The 18678-nt window shown below is 36.8% G+C and overlaps 1 protein-coding gene and 1 long non-coding RNA gene across 6 annotated transcripts in view; one reads left to right on the top strand and one right to left on the bottom strand.

Moving 5' to 3' along the window:
- LOC100649910 overlaps nt 1-16068 on the bottom strand; it is a 76813-nt gene extending 60745 nt beyond the window's left edge. For all 5 annotated transcript variants that reach the window (XM_048413247.1, XM_003403125.4, XM_048413249.1 and 2 more), the window contains exon 1: nt 15764-16068. The gene's annotated coding sequence lies outside the window, so the exon portion shown is untranslated. The remainder of the gene's footprint in view (nt 1-15763) is intronic.
- LOC105666954 overlaps nt 978-18678 on the top strand; it is a 63473-nt gene continuing 45772 nt past the window's right edge. Inside the window, exon 1 of the long non-coding RNA XR_007226780.1 lies at nt 978-1195. This is a non-coding gene — a long non-coding RNA (uncharacterized LOC105666954). The remainder of the gene's footprint in view (nt 1196-18678) is intronic.

The raw sequence follows: 18678 nt of genomic DNA, 5'->3' as shown, positions 1-18678 counted from the left end.
TCGGAATTTGTCGACCTAGACAAAGAGAATCTTCCCACGCCTGACATAATTCTAATTTCAATCATCGACAACTGGAATAATGTAGAACAGGAAACGGAAACGATAACCGGAGACAGTAAATATCGATGAATATCGATCGAATTTCCATTATGCGAGCTATGGCGGGATTCTCTTACAAATTACATCAGTGGAAAAAAGAATGATCTAGAAGTATTCCGTGAAATGAGGAGGATTTGAATATCATATCAATCTTTTATTCATTTTTAATAATGGATCATTTATTTATGTTTAAATGTAGTTTCGAAATGACATAAATAATATGTAGATAATAGAATTGAATAAATTGTTTGCAAAGAATTTTTTCATGTAGAACATAATTAAAAATTATATACTTTCTATTAGCTATATTATCTATATCATCATATTGTCTCTACAAATTATATTATTTTATTATCTTGATAATTTATATAACGTAATACAGTTTGTCGAATTATATTCTATATAAGAAAAGAGATCTACAAAAATTTATTTACAATTAAAAACAACATCATTAATATGAAAAAGATTTCCGTTCTAATCTTTTGTTGCAATAATAAAATGAAAATTTATTATTCTTATAAAATATTCGGATAAAAATATTCCACTGAAATCCTCCAAAGCAATTACCATTGCTAATAAAACTCCACAGAACATAATTAATTATACGGAGAAGTTGGAAATGCAAATAATCTAGTTTTATACTTTTATACATTATAAAACTATTTATCAACCGTTGCAATTAATTTCGGCTAAATGGTAATCTAGATCTATTTATTATTCGGAATATTATTAAACTCCGCCTCAGGAAGTTGTTGGCACAAAACAGGGAACAAATTGAGCAACAGCTCGACAGTATGCTATTAAAAAGCCGATACCGGTCCCACTTCCGATACAAACCGACACGTGTAATGGTTTTAGACTTCCCTCAACTAATTAAACTTCCCGCCCAGTACCCGAATTATCCTTTGTTCGTGTCACGTGACAAAAACTTGCCATCACAAAGGCTACGAGCTTTCGATCCGTTTAACAACTCTGTTTAACGTACATCGATATACCGATATAGGATCGTGGTTACTTGAAATTTGCTTGTTCATCAGCTAAAGGTGTTTCTGTAGTGATTTTGCATGGTGGTTCGAATAGAGGATTGAAGGCTGCGGTGAGTCTAAAATACTTTTTCTAGAAATGATCATTTTCGTGCGTTCTTGACACGTTTGCGTGATCTATGCAAACTTTTATTCATTGAATTTGTTATTTTCTTTGGTTTTTTAAAGCAGATATAAATGTGAAATGTCTTTATATTTTAGTCATTCATATTAGTCCGTTGCTTTTTTGGCTAATTAATTAGAGTAATTATTCATGCTAATGATATGGTGTGGCAGGTTTAACCTATATACATACATAATTTCATGTCATCTTCCCTCTACAAGGGTTTAGTCTTTTTTAAAATAGACAGATATAAAATTCTTTGGGATCTCTTAACTGTCAGTATTGATGTTATTATATATGTGAATGTTTAAATATTGATAATATAATTAAACAGATTTAAGAAAAATCTCATTTGACTTGAAAATTTAAAGATTAATAACCTCATTCTTTTAATTTAAATGTAAAGATTCTTAAAGTATATTTAAATATCTTCATTGTTTAAAAGTGTAGAACTTGTTAATATAAAATTTAATATGAAGTTCTTAGGGAACAAAATTCTTTGAAAGTATTATATGGAGTTTTCTAGAATATTTCAATATCAAAGAAAGATTAATTCTTTGGGAATAAGAAAGAAATATTCTTTGGGATAGGTTGGCATGGTTTTAAATTAAAATTTACATTTAAATTTTCAAGTTCAACTATTATAAATCCTTACTTTAATGAGATCTTTTTATATCATCTCTTATAAAACCAAGAGTGAAGAACCCATCCACAATAGTGGCTATATATTTTTTTCATATGTCTTATAGGCTAAGAAAGGTTAATGAGCAGGAATAAGAATAGAAATATAGTACAATGAGATTAAAATATCATTTTATAAAAGAACACAATTTACTGATGATTCAGATGATTTAAGTGAAAATATGGAATATCTCTCTGGTCAGTTATTAAAAGTAAATCAATAGAACACAATCTAAGACTGGTTTTGGAATTGAAACTCTATTATAACTGCATGAGTAAAAGCAAACTTATAGAACATGATTAATAGAACCAGACCAACAGAAACTGACAAGTTGAAATGTACAGGTATAATTTGATTAACAGAATTTCATTAGAAATTTTGATCAGAAAATTATATTCAGCTAGAGTAGATTAATAAAACATGGGGTTTGATGTGCACCGCTGTCTATTCACATAATGGAAATTAATGATTGTAATTTAATCAATAACAATTAATCAACTACCACTTGAGTTAGATTAACAAAACATATGAAATTGAATTATCATCAATCCCCACAGTGGCATTTGTTTACTAAGCGTATGTACGTGGTTACAATATTTGCAAGAATTTATTTAGTAAATTTTTAACTATATTATGTAAAATTTTCAATAAAAGCTATTTCGATAAAAATGGATGTCAGATAAAGATTAAATGATATAAAAATAGATTGAGTGATATAAAAATAGATTAAATGAAATGATACAAAGCTAATATTCTAACGTTCCAAGCGTTTATCGTTTCGTGTATCGATAAGAATTGCCAGATAACAAGGGTGACGGTCTTTGAGGTGGAAAGTTGGACGGCCTGTATCGATTCGAAATTTGAAATGCTAATTTTCTCGTGCGAACGCCGATAATTTTATCGAAGTACGAAATAAACGGTAGTAAACAGAACACTGAAAATTACATTGTACGAAATATCGTGATATTTTATGCGAACTTGGGCATACTTTTAAAATAACATTATCGATCGTCTTTTTACTAAAAACAAATATTAAGCCTCGATAAATCATGTTATAAGTAATATTTTTATTTGAAATATTTCTCCCTTATGCTTTCTTATCCCTTCTCAAAAAATATGGTAAGATACGCAGGTTTTAACGTTATTAAAAATATGATAAGTTAGGAGAAGACAGAAGGGTAAAACGAGGCTATTGGGGATCAAAGTTAATTTTACACATGCAGTCGGCCCTGTAATGGCGACCTTCGTCGCCTCGTTGCCGCGTGTAATGCCAACCTTTCTGTGCCAAAAGCGACACATAGGATAAGATTCTTTTGCCTTCGTCGGCCACGTGAACTCATCGTTCAAGATTTTATGCCTGCTTGATGAAAACCTGTCCTTTGCAACAAATTATATCCTATCAAACATTCTTGAAATTATGTAGAACCTTTTGGTGTGCTACGTTCTATGTTGGCAGCAATTCAACTACGTTTTCGGCCATCTTTGTTTCGACAAAAAGAATCATCGTTACACCTGAAATTAAATAGAAATTTTCCACGTTCGATGTATATTTTTATCAACAATTTTTTTAATCGGGGAGAACCAAATTTTAGTTTTAAAAAGTCACTCTTATTTTTAGATTTTTTTTTGAGTTGATACAGAGACAAGGTGATATTACTATAGTGTTAGTGAAGCATCAAAATGTTTCCTGCAACACGTACATTATATTCATAAAAGGTTTCTAAAAATGTTCCATTACTTGCACGAGCTATCCAAGTTCGGCTGTATTTTTATTTGCTATTTTTATGCCATTGTTAGAGATCGGTATCATCGCGTAAAGGGGGTACGGTTCGACATTATAAATAATGACCGTCGAAATCGATAAACACAGGGATCGACTGGAAGGTTCATGGTAGTAGACTCTTCGGGAACAATTGAGAAACAATTGTTTGTCTTAAAAGAAGAGGGAAAAAAGTAGGATCAATATTTCGTTTGAAAGAAAATAGGTTTACTGCCATCATAAATTTCGATGGCGCCCTCGAGATACACCCTCGATCCCATCTCCGATTCTAAGTTGAAATTGTTCCCAGAAAATAGTCGGGAAACCACCGACTATTAGTTCTTCCAAGCAATTGTTAGCTAAGAAAAGTTTCAGCCCTTCAGTTTGGTCCCTACAGGATGTTTCAAAATTTCGTTGAACTTATTTATATGAATTTCAGAGAATAGTTGTAAAGAAATACAGAAATATAGAAAATTGTTAAGTAAGTCTAAAGTAGTAACTAATTATTCATTGTACCAACATTTTATTATTATGAGAATCTTAAAGGTACAGCCATTTCGCGAGAAACAATTTTTCAGGTTTGAAAAGAAAATTAAAAAGGCAGCAAGTTATTTAATAGATAACTGTCAGGGTCCTGCTAACATCTGGCTATACTAATTAAATATAATATAAGGTCTTCCTACAAGAAGAATTTTTATTTAACTTAATTACTTAATTAACTTGAAACTTAACTACTTGACAAGAAACAATTTATCAGATGTGAAAAGAAGTCACTAAGACACAGGAAAGTTTTTAGTAGAAAATTGGTTACCTCTCTCTAACATCCACTTACTTATTTTGATTAATTATTCATCCTACGGCTATAATATATTTATTACTAGGGCAATCTTGAAAATGCTGAAATTTGGGACGACAAAGTTTGTCAGGTTTGAGAAAAACGAAGGTCCATCAATAAACGATCATCTAACGTACCAACATTTGCCTATTTATACGAACAAAATGGATCTGATCTAACGAAACCCTACAAATTTGCATGGGAGAAGAATATTTTTTAGGAGGAAAAGAATATTCCGTTAACGTCAGGTGCACTGCTCTATACGTGTACATTAACCAAGTGAAACTTTCTAAAACTCAGCGTGAAAGGAATGTCCTTGAAAAAGAGGACCGTAACAAAAATGCAAGGAAGAAAAGCCATAAATGACAAAAACTTGAGATTAAAAAGGCCTGTAGAGGAAATACAGGTCCGATGTTTGCCATTCGTCAATGAATTTCATGCTTTATTAAGTTCGTCAAGCATCGCATCAAAGCGTAGTCCAGCCACTGACGCAAGCAGACCTCAAAATTTCGTGCTCGTCAAGCTATACGGAGTAGCTAAAGCTAGTGCCGAGAAGTTTTCCGGTTGGCAGAACTGGAAGGCCTAGTATTAACTCGCATTCGTTCCTTTACAATGCTAATCCTAATTTGCAAGTGAAACGGTCGCAAATCGGCTATTTCTGTGGTTTTACCCTCATCTCATACCCTCGTTCCAAGAAATTTCGTTAATTCTTCATAGGAAAAATCCCCCCTCCCCCCCTCCCCATCAGAGAGATGCTTCAGTATCCTTTTCAAGGATTCTATCCGAGAAAAGTGGGACAGGGATTGAAACTTCGTAAAGAAACCCCTTTTCAGCCTTTTCTGAGACGTGCCAAGGAATTTCAACTATAGTTGTCGGTCGATTATTTGTTTCTCACCGCGAAAAATGCCGTGTCTTCCGTTACTTCTTATTTTATATGTATTCTTAGAAAATGTTTAGTCGAATTGATTAGCAAGTCTCTGGTAAAATTCGCGGTTCACACGTGTCTCAATGGAAACTTAAAATTTATCGATTAATTGTACCGAACTGCGTAGAAAATATCAATCCTAACCTCAAAATGATCATCTTTGATCTATGAACAAGAGAAAGGGGCGTTCCTTTCCTGAAATTCTAAAATCCCTTATGATTCACATTCTAAATTCTACAATCTACGATTTAAAAATAAATAGCTGGGAAAGTGAGTACGTTGGCAGCTAACCTGCCTCTGTTAATCGAATGACGCGTCAGTGTCCTAACCTCCAAATCTCCAATAACCTGCAATTTAGAAATAAACAGTTCGAACGATAAAAACGTTGCCAATTGCTTCGTATCTTTTAATCGCGCGTCATCCTAACCTCAAAATAGAATTCCAGAGGGCGGCTGTTTACGTCAATTGGGATCGAACGTTTTTTATTTTATTATGGACTCGCGAGTGATTTGCACGGTTCCATTCGATCGATTTTACGAGGGAATCCGAGAAACGGTGAGCATCGAATGCCAAAATGGCTGAAATTTGGAACAGATTCAGGGTGAACGATGAAAAGGTCAGTACGACCTCCTCCGTCCGTCCGTCTAGTAATATCGTTCCGGCTTATTCGCTTGGTTTTAATTTATCGGTATATTTACAGGAGTTACTTTTGCACGCGTCGTTCCATGCCTGCCATTGTTTGCGCACGTTCCCAGATTTATTAATACTATACATCTCGTCGAATGATCCGGCTTGGAAAGTTAAATAAAAATTGGTTCCTCTGGTCGAAAACTGGAAATTGAGCCGGATATCTACACCATTTCTGTATCCTTTATTGGCTGAAATATTTTTTGCCGTCTCGTAAACACAATCAAATCGCGAATTACTGCTTGTACAGTTTCAAACTTCATCGATATCGGCCAATTTTACATATCCATGTTCCAACTTCAATCTTCGAATTTAATGACGAATTAAACGGAATCTAAATGGACAGGCTGAATGTTCGAGCATTTATGGAAAATTTAAACGTACAAAATGTATAGGACACGCAAAGACGTACGAAATATGCGTAAACAGATACAGTCAGTTGCAGAAGTTTACGTGCGTGTCCGTTAAATTTGAAATATCGTTGCGAACAGTTTATTTCTGGTTATATTTTTGGTATGGAATTTTATATTGGTTGGGCTTAGACGCGTGTTTTAAAACGCAACGCGATTTGTTCTATTAAATATGAAGATAAATATATTAAAGAGAAGTGCAAAATACAATTTCATAGAAGCGTTCACGCTCTTGTCGTATTTCCATGAAATACGACAGATATTAGAATTAGATCTTTTATATTTCAAAAAATTTGTAAGCGTTTAACGCTTAATATGTAAGCGATAATTCTGAGACAAAGTGGATTTTTAGTTTCTCCAGATAAGAAGAGTTAACTTTCGCAACGAACTGTACTTCGTACGATGAAATAAATATCCACTTAGCTTCTATTTATTTAATTACATTCATAAAGCTACCAATCTGCCTGAGCACAATGCCGTTTCAAAAGAATAAATATTCATCGAATACAGTAGATTTCTGTTTTTATTAATCACAGTCGACAAGTGTGGAAATTTATTACGTTATCGAAAAATCGAGAATATAGGTTACGGCAAGAACCTACGTTCGACGTACTCTCACCTAATTCCAAGCGGGAATAATAAAAAGCCTTTTAATTAGAAACATGTTGCTTTCAAAGTTTATTGCTTTCCTTTTTCCTGTTCCCTGTCGAACCATTTTGTGACTTAATTAAAAGCGTTTCCAAGCTCGTAACTCCAACGTAACGTTGCAACATTGTACAGTATATAAATTGGCCAAATGTGTCTAGTGATTTTCCTAGGGACTTTTTGTTTGACCAACAAACCAGTTGAAAAAGGAATGCTCCTACGCAAGGAACGAGTTCAGCGTTGAAAGATCAGAGATCAGAGACGAGAATTGAAAAGCTTTTTCGCGGATTAGAATGGTAATTTCGAAGCCATAAATCATGACACACGCGAAACACTGCGAGGATCAAACGAAACCTTTTCGATGTTGCGTGCTTGGTCGCGATTAACCAGATAATCCTATCAAATTTCATCTGGATATTAATCTCAGAAACAGGATTCGTTCTTAATTACGTAACCGACCAGGCGCTGTGATTTATCTGGCCAACGAAATTAATGGAATCACGTGTTTACCGATGGGATTGTAGCGAGATGTGGTGGTTGAAATACGGCCGTATTATCTCGAGGAAAAAGTATATATATTCATTGATGGCGAGATATCGTGAAATCATAAAAATTAATCAGACGCTAGGATTTACGTATTTCGAGAACCTGAAGCGCTAATTTGCAAGATACACAGAGAGATAAGAGAGTCGAGGTCATGTTCAGCACAGTATGCTATTGATTGCCAATTGTTTCTTCCTTTACAGTATAACAGTAATAGTCTAAACAAATATAGTATAGCACTTTTTCTATACTGTTGCTATCTTTCATATATATATCTTCGTCTATTTCTTCTTCGTCCAATTGTCTGCTAAATGAATTGCAATAATTTCTACACTTTCTAAACAGATATCTCTGGATAGATAGCGGACCTGGGATGAGAAATCCCTGGGATGAGAGCGAATATCTAGCAAGTCACCAAGGTACTCTGACAAACGAGGGTTAATTTCATTTCTTTCTTCAGCAAATTCTCATGAGCTTGTAAGTCGAAAAAATAAGTATACCTCGACTACGTAAATTACATCACAACTTGGAATGACTGTACGTATAAGAAAAGATCTCGGGTCATCAACGTATCGCTGAGAATCGGTTGAGATCGCCGGCAAAAATTTCCATTTACACGAAACTGTCGCCAAACTTAGGATTATCCTCGACCAATAAATTCCAGAGTACAAACGCGATAGTCTCAAGCATCCTGCGAATCCCTACACATGTCCACAATCGTTTCTCGCTACAATGAAGCTTCACGGACCTTCGCTATCTGCCTGTGGCAACGAAAAGCCTGGAAATTTCGACGAGAACCAAGGGGAACGAGGCCGACACCCATTGTAGATGGAGAAAGCCGATGCTGCGGGCAAAAAACTGGGTAAAGAAAGGGAAAGCGAAACACAGAAAGACCATTCGACAGGATGTATCGTTGGTAAGATCCGACTGAAGATGGAAATGGGGTCTGACGATTCGATAACCGCTTTTCCTCTCAGCGAAATGCTGTTTATTACGCAACTAACTGGCTGCCAGGACTGTAGTTTTCTTCTGCCCATTCGTGTTCCCATAAATGTAGAGCAAAATGCTCACTGTGGATGCTACTCCTGCTTCAGAAGGGCTCGATGATTGCCTCTTACGGGCTGCTGAAGCCAGGCAATGAGAATTTTCGAGATATCCGTCGCTTATCCTCCAGCGTTTCCAGAAACAAATTGAAGACGATAAGCCTAATTTTTGTATGACTGGATCATACAGGACCTAACATTTCAGGATTATGATGATTGGAACATGTATTATTGAGCATCTTTGATATTTTTAGGGGACAAGTCGAGGATGATGATGAGGATGGTTATTGCACGATATAGCTGAGTCGAAGAGGACCCAATATTTCAGAATTTATCAACAATATTGAATTCGTTGGTTGTCAAATATATCGAATTTTTTGGAGAGGAAAAACGAGGATGATTTCGATTCTTGCTAATTGATGTCCAAGTGAACGTAGAAACGCAGAATCGTAATTGACCATGATCATTCTCAATACAAGGCCACACACGCACACGTTATTTTCTGTACAAAGATCACTCGATCGTAGAATTTCAACATTGCGTATAATCAGAACAAAGTCTCGTCATAGATCTCGCGTCTTTTTCAAAAACAGTCTGTCCGATAAATATTTGCGTTACTGACATTAACAACGAGTAACATTTATTATTAACCCAGCTTCGTGTTTAGGGTTTCGATCGATGAAAGATTAAAGAGACGTCTGAATTTTACACGACAGCTGTAACTGGCAACGTTAAACACACTGTGCGAGCTTCGGAACGAGTGTGCCCATAAATAGCACCTGTTCTATTAGCGGAGAATCTACAGGCAGACAAACGCGTCCCGAGCATAGAGCTCGATGTGCACTGTCCTTTATAAATACGTGGACACATCGGTCGTCTTACAACAACAATACGTGCACAATTTCTACAATTTGTATAAATGTTGTCAAGGTACAGCAATTAATGACAAACCGTGATCAGAACCGGTGCTCGCCGTCTTCTTCTGCAGTGTCGCATATGAAACACAAATTGTCTGTTTCAAATCTTATTGATGGCACGTTAAAATGAACTGTGCATTTCGTTTCTTCATTTCATTCGTTTCAACATTTCATTTCATTCGTATTAATATCTAAAATTAGTTAGCACTACTACTGGGTTGGAAACTAAGTGATTGCGGATTTTGTCATTAGGTGGCAATGACAAAACCCGCAATCACTTAGTTGCCAACCCAATAGATGAACTGTGCATTTCATTTCTACATTTCATTCGTTTCAACATTTCATTTCATTCGTATTAATATCTAAAATTAGTTAGCACTACTACTGGGTTGGAAACTAAGTGATAGCGGATTTTGTCATTAGGTGGCAATGACAAAACCCGCAATCACTTAGTTGCCAATCCAACAGGAGTGCCAACTAATTTTACATGCTAATATAGCCTTAACTACTTTACAATACCAATCACGATAATACAAAATACAACGACACTATCGCATACTGAATCACAGTTAGTCTCTTTACGAACTTGGAAGAATCTGCTTTGTTGTATCGATATATAGTTCACGGTATATATATATAGCACAGAGACGAGCTGAGAACAAAGAATTCCTTAAATGGCAAAGCTACTGCAGAATGTTCGACGCTTAACGGTTGGTGGCAATTCTTTCTTCGCGTGTATTATTGGGTTGGCAACTAAGTGATTGTGCGTTTTGTCATTAGGTGGTAATGAGAAAACCCGCAATCACTTAGTTGCCAACCATTTTACAAATAAATTTTATCGAGTCGCTAGAATGGAAGAGAATCGTTGCATTTGTGACGTTGAAACAACAATGTTTGTGTCAACGGGAAGCAAATGACTACACACTTTTAAACAGTAGTGTACAGAGGGAATAGACAAATAACCGAGGTAGACACCGATCGAATCGTCAAGAACAAAGACCACTGTGGCTGCGTCCTGTCTAGAACTGCAGAAGCGGAAAAAGTTTCAACTTCCAGTGGAATTAGATTTCACAACTTGAAAGCAGCGTGAGATTGTGCCGGCCGATGGGAATCGTGGCAACTCGACTTTGATCGAGCGTATAACGGCCAAGAAGAAAAAGGAAGCACAGTGAATATTGCAGGGTTACAGCAAGATCTGGCGACTCGGTTCTTCTCAGGTTTCCAAGTTGTAGAAACTTGGTCAATCGACACAGGTCGAAGTGGTTAAATGCCTGTTTTACGATCTCAGGCGACGTGCAAAATGAGTTTCGGAAAATTGAAACGACACATTTTCAAAAATTATGTCAGCTAGAAAAATATTAAAAATTTCATGGAAATCGATCGACGCAGAGACGTTAACCGATTTCGATGAAATTTTCACTACAAACCCGGATGGGAAAATTGGAAAAAGTAACCTTTATTCTCTTCTTCGCGACTGACAAGTATTGCATTTGTTTCGAAATTCTGTTTGCGCCTCATCTAGCCAACGATCCTTGCAGCCTCTCGAAAAAAATATTGTCATTGTTTGATGGAATTTTTTGAAAACGTTATTTCAAAGGGCTTTTCAATGCTTTTATCAGCCACTCTGTATATCATCAAAGGTAGAATACACGTTGTAGATTTTTAGTAGGCGAAACGAAACTCTGTTTAATCGTTTCGATGGAAATATTGGGTTTTGTCAATACCATCTAACGACAAAATCCGCAATCACTTAGTTGCCAACCCAACATAACCTATATCTTTCTCCATGTTTCGCTTCGCCAAATTAATTTGCCAGATAAGCGGCTCGTTTGTAGCAATGATTTTTAATAATTATTTCCCAGCAATGCGAGAATGGAACAAGCATACTGTGAAATTGTCGAGCCTAAATACCATTAATAGTTTGGATTAATTGAGAGATGATTGAGGTGATCGCTACGCTCGGCTGGCTGCATTCTTCGCGAGTTTGCATTCCAGTTTCTCATAACTTCTCCGTCAATTTCGAGGGACAGATAACGTTCGAGGAAAACTACGTTTGACCCACGACGTGGCTTTTTTTGAGGCCTCAGAGTACTTAGACTGTACGATGATGAAATTTAATTTCTTCAAGAACAACGTTTTTCCATACCATAGAAATTTCCAAATTTCCTGCTGCACAAGGCTTCCAACGAAAAACCTTACATCCTGGATTTTCAATTTCTTCTTCAACCTACGGTAACTTTCTGTCGATCGTTCAACAGTGTTCGAGTGGAACCAAGGATTAGCCAAATTCACGCGCACTTGACAAGTTTCCCAAGTCGACGAGACAAGTTTTCGCAGAAACGAGGTTCCAAACGAACAAATTTTATTTCTTCTGCTGTTCAGTTAGGTTGGGTTGGCAACTAAGTGATTGCGGGCTTTGTCATTAGGCGGTAATAACAAAACCCGCAATCACTTAGTTGCCAACCCAATACCATTCTTTTTCACTTTTTCACTTATTTATTTGTCAAAAAAACACGTTTCAAAACGAAGACTATCATCCACCTATTTATTACTCTACCTTCTGATGTACTCGTCATCGCTAAGCAGGAGCCTAAATTAACCAAAGGGAAAATGTGTGACAGTAGATTTGCGAGACTGAAGACACTTGTCGGTCTTCCTGACCGCTCCACTTCGAAATATTAATTTATCCCGGCTGCCAACAACTCCAGAGAAGCCTTCTATGTACCGATTATCACGTAGATCAGCTTTGACCGCGATCTAACCCGCTGACGGAATTCATCGATTCAGCGGAACAGGCGGTTTTTTTAGCGGCTACCCCGCTATTTAATTGGATACGGTCCAAACAGGTGGAATTAAAATGGCTAGCCAAAGGGATCTCTCTATTTTCCAGATAATAGGAATAGTAAAGGACGGAGAGTCGCGTTTTCATTGATTCATCTCTAGCCCCGGAGTACAAATACTTTTTTTTTCTTTTTTTTAGTTGGAACTTCCTGTCCACCATTTCGAAATATCGCAAAAATTGAAGCTGTATATTATCTTTGTTTTCCTTCGGTCGATTTAAAAAATATTTCATTGTTATTTATGTAACAGTCTGTACAGGCTGTCTTGGTAAGCGTGATATACTCGACACAGAGGTGATTCTGCGTGAAAAAACCAGTGGAAAACGTAGAATAAAATCTGTTCGTACGACGTTACTTTTCTGAGACGATCGAGTTTCAAAAATTTGACAAATGTGCCTCGAATTTTTTAATTTCGAATTAATCGACAGCGGATAAAAAACAACGGAGAATTGTTCTACCTGTAAAAACAAGTAAAAAGTGTAGAATACAATTTTTTCAGAAGACTCTTCGTTTCGGAGAAAATGAGATTTGCAAATTGTTCGGTAAACACCTCCAAATCTATTTTTTTTTTTTTTTTTTTTTTTTTTTTTTTTGAGATGTAAAAGTTGTATTCTACGTTTTTCGCTTATTTTCACACGTAGAATAATCCCCTGCACCGACAGATAACATACTCATTCGTAGCCAGTCGATAATTCGAGAAATTTCCAAATTCAACTTCGTCAAACACCGTGAAAGCTCACGCGAACGAACTTTATCATACACCCCTCACTTTTTCTTTCACGTACGATCACTCCCTAGATAGAACCACGATTATTATACCGTCGATAATATCGATCGTGTCTAGTCTCAAGAAGTTTGAACCGGTTTGACAACGTTTCTATCAAAATTGTATCATCGATATTGGTTTGGCAACTAAGTGATTGCGGATTTTGTCAATACCACCTAATGACAATATCCGCAATCACTTAGTTGCCAACCTAATATTATTCACCGATCCCTTACAGCCCATGTTCATCGAAGAATCGAGGTTTTTTCACGTCGCAGAGAACCGGCTAGGCAGATAGAATTTGATAAAAAAGAAGCAGTGGAACGAGGTTCGGTATCTGTTGCGGATAATGGCAAGTGGTTTTTTCACTCGAGGTTAATCTAAAGAGACGAGGCTGCGCCCGTGTTTGATCTAGTTGTATGGCTCGTTTCAAGAAACCTTGGCGTTTACGATCAAGGCAACCAATATGAGATTATCCCCATGCTACGTTTGTGGGAAACTGGTGTTTGCGTATGTTTGTGTACCGTGTGCTTTTTACACGCAGATCTTCCAACAGGATTTTCCCTTTCCTACGATATATTTTGAATTTCAAGAGGAATCTGTTTATCGACGTGCAAAGCAGATATTTTCCATCGAACGAGTTCGAAGCATTTGTTCGAAGCAAACATTAGGTTTGTGTGCTGTTAATTGACTAAAAGTGGTTGCTTTGATCGTAACAAAAATGATATGGAAGCTGAAGATGCTTTCGGCTATTAGCAGAGAAGTTTCAATGGGGCTGGCGTTGTTCGAACGAGTTGAGAGAAGTTTGAGAAGCAAGTTGCGTTTTGTATGGAAGAAAATGCAGATGTCGTTAGCAGGCCGTGGATATTTACGTATATCGAACGTGTGGGAAATATACATTTATGCAGGCAAAGTATGGAAACACGCGCGATAAATATTATCAGGGATATTTGATATGCAGCGAGTCGTGAAACATCGAAATAAAAGGACTTTCTTTCGTGCGAAATTAATCTTGAAAATAAATTTACTATGTGGGTCGCAGCTGTTTCTTCCTGGCAAACGATTAGTTCATCCGATGGATTAAAACTAACAATTATAACATTGTCGTTTGTTGAGAAACACGCAGGAAAAAATTATTCCGTTAATGCGACTATAATATGTTCGATATGAAATTACCAAAGTGTTGGAACGTTTACGAAAAAATGAACCATAAATTTGTGAGAAATAAATCTCATGTCACAAGTCCGATGGTCGATGATTGTGAAGATAAAAGACACGTATGTGTATGAGAATTAAATACTTCTGGGAAATGGCGATCAGGAAACAACACACACAGCGTGTTGATTTTCGAAAAGCGGAAAGAGGATTTTCATGTAGCGTGAAATTGAGCGACAACGATACTTGCAGCGATAGAAGAGATGAGAAGATTTCTCAATCCTCAAGTAAATTTCCCTAAATTTGCGTTTGGCTGGGCGCGGATCTGATCGGAAGAGACCCGTAAAAGAATAATTGATAGCGACCAGGTAATCGTTGGAGGATGTCCAATTGCCTGATTGTATTTGTCAATGTCAGGCGGCTAGCTGGCCAGAAATTGTAGCAGCCCACGATAGCCAGAACAACAAGCAGAGGAAGCTGGCCTGCGTTTAGCAAACGCGCAAACAAATATCGAATTCGTCGAAAGTCAAATGAATCGCGAGATGCTTTCGTTTGACTAAAATCGAATTTTCTCTGCGACTGAATGCTTGAATGAAAACTTTTATTCTAAGCACTCTGTTTGCCACGGTCCAGTAACGGAGAAAATATTCTGCTCAATCGCAAACTTTCGTAGAATATTTTATTAATACAGCGAATCGAATCCAAATGAATCGGATAAAAATGGAACTAGGAGGAAGTAAAAAATAAATGGAATAAGAAGGAAAATATATTCAACGTGGTGGGTGAGCATTATTTTTGGCGAGAACAGAGTCATTCTGTATTTATTGTGGTAATCTAATGTAATCGTTGTTACGATTGTTTTGAGGCTTCTAACCACCGGATGATCCCTTAAGATACTGCTAATCTCTGAAGATCCTCAAATAAGAAACTGACGTTCGCTAAGAACTGGTTTCAGCTGTAGCATATTCGTCTGTGGTGTTGTCAGTGAGCATCTTCTGGTTTATTTGCAAAATGGGATAAATAAGAAACCGACGAGTGGGTCAAAAATGACCATTTTCACAGTTTAATAATACAAAGGTAAAAGAGAAACTTCCAGTCGATTATAAACAGTGTTATACATAAAGAGATAAAATCATGGAAATAAATATGATATTCAAGCTACTTGTAGCTCACTTTTACATTGCAACGTGATAAATTACCTAGGTCGCTCATTAGCGTGTTAGAACACGCCCAATGGAACGAATATTTTAAGTACAACTAATTTTAACTTCGTCTAAACATTCTACTAAATCACGATTAAAAAGTTCTTACCCGTCGCCAAATGAAGAAACGTTGCCAATCTTGCTCCAACTCTTCCCAATAAGCTCGAGAACACCAGCGAAACTAAATGAAAATTAAAGAAAAAAAAAATAACAAAATTAGTCCAGCAGCATGTGGAAGGATAAACCCAGTCTGATTATCGAGGAACAGTCGAGATGAAATTAGTTTTTCTGTTATTGCACGCACTCACACGAGGTAAACGAACGAGCACGCGCGTTTACGAAGCGGAAATATCAACATAGTGCACGTCCTCGCGCCACGAAGGCCCGCGCACCACTGACTCACTGCTCTCGTGTCGACGCCACGCGTAACATAGCACGCGGCCAACGAGTGGGGGTAAACGTACGTTGGTGGGGATAGGGATATTTCCACTAGTGTGTATTCTCGAACGCGAGTGGTGGAACTGTTTGAGCGCGTATTCTTTACGAATATCCGTTTCAGTATGAGAAAAAGAAACTAGACGACTGATTGTAGCGCGCGCGAGTGGATAATAGTCGCGCGCATGCGCGACCAGCAAGTGGCGGATTCGTACGTGTCGCGAGGATTTAGGCATCCTGTTTCTTCAAGTATTGGCATGATATTTCGCTTCTTTAAAGACTTGCGGATATTTTAAGACCGTATTAGCGCTTAAATGTTTCTGCATTTGAAGAGGTTTGAGTTAGTTGGAGAGGGTTTTAACGTGTGGAGAATATCGAATTAATAGGTCTCATGTAGAGTGGCAAATTTAAGGTTATTATTAATCGTAACGAAGTATATATTGGACAACAAATTCTTCGTTTCTTGAAATTCTTCGCTAGAAGCTCCGCTAGAACTTGTTGGATCTCGCGGTCCTGCATACTTACGTACCTCTGAATTTGAATTGGTTTTAGCGAGTTTGAAAGTCCAGACAATTTTGCATGATGGTTTCCACGTAAAATACAAAGCTTGGGGAATTGTTAGCTATCATGAGGTACATTAAAGAACAAATTTGTTCCAGTATATATATAACGGCAGTCTCTCTCTACTTCTCTATTTTCTCCACTTCTCTAGATGTTTTACCATAAACTACCAGATCCTATGCGCATAAATTTTCATATTTTCCAGTTTTCGTATCTGATTGCTGCATTTCTGGATTCACGCAAAAGCATGAAATTCGCCAACGACAGCAATGTGTAATCCATAGCAAACTTCCAAGTTTTCACTGGCGTTCTATTGCAGGACAAGGTGAATTCTCTGCACTTGAGCGATGAATAGATAGAAAGAAATGAACGATAAGGGGCTACCCTGGCGTCTCGGACGACGGTCCAGCGAAACTTGGCTCGGAACCCCTCGACAGGTCGAGTGGGGTCTACACGAGAGCCAGCCCTGTCCTAGTGTGTATTCGTGTGTAGAGAAGAAAACTGCACGCCAGCGACGAGCAACCCTCTTCTCCCTTCCTTCAAAGGGCTGTTCTCTAGCCTTTGTTCATTCCCAGGGCGACGTTGTCGTTCAGAATACAAGATGACCTGAAAGTGTTTGACCAGATCGTGCTGGTATACTTACAACTATAGTTTAGCCTTGCTACAACTCACCTGTGACTTTAGTTTGGACGTGTTTGCGATAGTTTGAAGCGTTCTAGATCAGAAATTAATCTGATCCATGTTTACTCTGTTTCAATTGGTTTACGTTTAATACACTATTTTTCATAAACAATCATTATATTTATTATAAATTAGAAATTGTCGTAAATAACGTGAATATTAAATTGATATAAAATAACGTAGATGTATTCTTTCATATTTTTACAAGGATTCGGATCATCTGATTTATTACTTGATATTTGTTATTTGATTTTGTATTAGAGGGATTTTTTATTGCAGTTACAGGGATTTTTAATTAGTTTAAATATATCTTATAGATCTAAATGTATGTAATGAAAATTCAGTCCAAACTTTATCACATTAATTGAATCTCTGGAAAGCAGCCCTTAAAATAGACATAGCATACCAACACTGTTGCAAACTCCTGTATCTCGTAAAATCTCAATTAATTGAAAATACACAACAATACGAAGATAACGATCCAAATTTCCCTTCATTTGGCCAAAACGGACCGTTGACAAGCCATTGTTCATTACAAAGGACCAATCAATCGATAGAGCGTTAATATTCATCAGCTTAGTGTCTGATTATAAGTAGACCGCGGATTTTTACCAATTTAGAGGAAATTTAAAATTTCAAAAATGCTCAAAATGCACGTAATATTGAAGAATGTACGAAATATCCAAACTATTGTATTATTATAATTATAATAATCAGTAGATGAAATAAATTTTTACATAGGTTGAGGTTAGGTTGGGATTAGGTTGAGGTTAGGTTGGGCTCATCAATGGACGAAATAAATTCTACATAGTTTCCATTTGTTTAACGCTATAATTACCGACAATTCGAATACAAACCTTGTGCAAAAGAAAATGAAACACGCGTAGGAAGATACGTACCGATTTAAATCTAAAATATTATTATGAAAAATCGCAAATCGGCCATTTTGTCCGCTCTGCTGCTTCTAGTGGCAATTAAGTTGGTGAAAACAGCAATTTGAATAAAAACTCACTCAGTTTTTTGCTGATCATTAGACCACGAATTTTTATGAATTTACACAAAATCGAAAAGGGCAAAATTTCGCCGAACGCGCTAACAAAAAATATATCAAATATTCAAAGGTTTCCGTGATACTTGAGAGGTAAAATATAATTTTCTACCGAGTCTGTGCTTTTTTCCTCACATCACGCTGTCAAAGATTCGAATTTGCATGACACTCCGCAGTCCAGCCATCACCGACGTATACGCAAAAGTACAGGCTTTCTGTCTCTTAACCTTCTTTTGCCTCGCAATTATTTTGAGGCGAGGAACGTGTGGCGCGATCGATAAAACCGCCGGGACACGTGT

Source organism: Bombus terrestris, chromosome 16, assembly GCF_910591885.1.
Source record: "Bombus terrestris chromosome 16, iyBomTerr1.2, whole genome shotgun sequence".
NCBI lineage: Eukaryota > Metazoa > Arthropoda > Insecta > Hymenoptera > Apidae > Bombus > Bombus terrestris.
The sequence above is the reverse complement of the archived record's forward strand: the minus strand, read 5'-3'. Positions and strand labels throughout refer to the sequence as shown.